Source organism: Condylura cristata, unplaced genomic scaffold, assembly GCF_000260355.1.
Source record: "Condylura cristata isolate star-nosed mole 26May11 unplaced genomic scaffold, ConCri1.0 scaffold00117, whole genome shotgun sequence".
NCBI lineage: Eukaryota > Metazoa > Chordata > Mammalia > Eulipotyphla > Talpidae > Condylura > Condylura cristata.
The window spans coordinates 32880-34767 of record NW_004567218.1 but is presented as its reverse complement, the minus strand read 5'-3'; the positions used below and the strand labels follow the sequence as shown (position 1 = coordinate 34767).

General features: G+C 67.5%; 1 pseudogene; it reads right to left on the bottom strand.

Moving 5' to 3' along the window:
- Positions 1-747: 747 nt before the first annotated feature.
- The window catches only part of LOC101637426, a 31633-nt pseudogene continuing 30492 nt past the window's right edge, over positions 748-1888 (bottom strand).

Genomic DNA, 1888 nt, shown 5'->3' with positions numbered 1-1888 from the left:
CGTCTCCTGGGCGTGTGGTTGTTCTCTCTCCCGGTGCCTCCGTCGCTCTCCTGTGTCTCAGCCGTCTCTGAGGAAAACCGCGGACCCGACGGCCACCAGCCTCGTCCCTGCAGACAGCGCACACTCGGGGCCCGTCATTTTGCGTAAATCCTCTTAAAGCGTGAGGAAATCCCAGCTCCCAGCTCCGGGCGACCCTGACCCTCTGTCTTGACTTCACACCGTGGTCCGGCGCCCCCTGCTGGCCCCTGGGCAGCCCCTGTCCAGCTGGGCTCGCGCCCTGTCCACGAGGACCCCTGCACACGAGGCTGTCCAGCCCCGTGTGTGCAGCCTGCTGTCCCCCGCTGGCCCGGGCCCCGCCCTTTTAGACAGTGGCCCCGTCCGTGCGGCTGCTCAGGTCCTCCTGCCCTGTGTCAGGGTCTCTGCCCACCGCACCCCTCTCTCGTGGTCCGGCCCCACAGTCCGCACAGCTCTAGTGAGGGCGCTGGACCAGGCGTCCTCTCCCCTAGACGTGCTACTGCTCCCAAGGTCCGGCATTGGGGACAGGTGACTGTCAGAAGCTTCCTGCCTTTTCGGGGTCCTCTTTGGTGGCTCAGTTCTGGCCTCACCCACTCCCGATGGGGATCGCTGGCGCCGCCCAGTGGCCCCATCCGGGATTGCACGTGCCTCAGAGGCCCAGTGTGGGGAGGGGCTTGTGGACACTGACCCCTCACTCCCTCAGGGAAATGGAGACTCCAGGGTCTGGTGTCCTCAGGAAGGTCCGGATGGTTCCATCCCGCAAGGGCCCGCAGCACTCAGCGAGTGTCCCCCAGACTGTGGCTCTGGTTTGGCCGTCTTTCCCCTGTAGGTCGCGTTCTCGGTGGAGGCCGCTGGCCCCAGGGTTGAGCCGGCTCCGTGGACAGTGCCCGGTTCTGCGCTCATCAAGTCTGGCGGGGACATAGACGATGCGATTGTCACGCCCAGACCAGCCCCAGGCTCCTTGCGAAGCCATGACCTATGCCCTTTGCGGGTGACCACCCTGCCACGGACCAGCCTGCCCTGGCCATCCATCAGGGCACCTCTGGGGAGATGAACCCCGAGAACCTCCTCCTGTGTTGTGACCCCCATGCACTGAGGCCTCAGAGGGCCTCGCCCTGCGACCGCGTCCAGCTCTGTCCACACCACTGCTGTGCCGCCGCTGGACAGGGTCAGTGTAGACTGGGGCAGAGGGAGAGAGATGCTTGGGCCTGAGAGTGTCCTGGGCTTAGCCTGAGACAGGGCCCAGCGGCCAGGGCAGGTGGCCGTGAGGGACGGGGAGCCCAGAGGGTGGAGCCTCAGTCGGGCTGTGTGATGTGGCCGCGAGGCCCACTGAGCCAGGCCAGCGGCTCCTCCTCGGGCTCCCGTCCAGGTCACGCTGGACCGGGCTGGGGGAACCGGCTGACCAGTCGCAGTCAGGGTGCCCGTGTTGGGGAAGGAGCCTGGGCTGCTCCGTGTTGAGACGACCGGAGGCGCCACCTGCCCTGGACCCCAACTTGGGCCACCCCACTGCTGTGCAGCTGTCCGGCCTCTGGGAAGGTCACTGCTGCCCTGCTGACCGGCCCTGAGCAGAGCTGGGGAGCAGAGCTGGGGAGGACGGTGCTCAGAGGAGGGCCAGAGGGGACCCGGCTGCTGCAGGGCCAGGAGGGTCAGGGGCTCGGTGCGTTCAGGGACATGGTGGGGGCCAGGTGGAGGGCGCCTGAGGGTTCCCAGGGTGAGGCGGTCTGGGGGCCCATGAAGGGAGAGTCAGGGCTCTCAGGGGAGCAGAGGCGACTCCCAGAGGTGGGGACTGAGGACCAGGAGGGCCAGGACTGGCCCTGTGAGCCCATCACCGCACGGCCTGTCCCAGCAGTCCTCCCCTCGCTCCGCAGAAGTG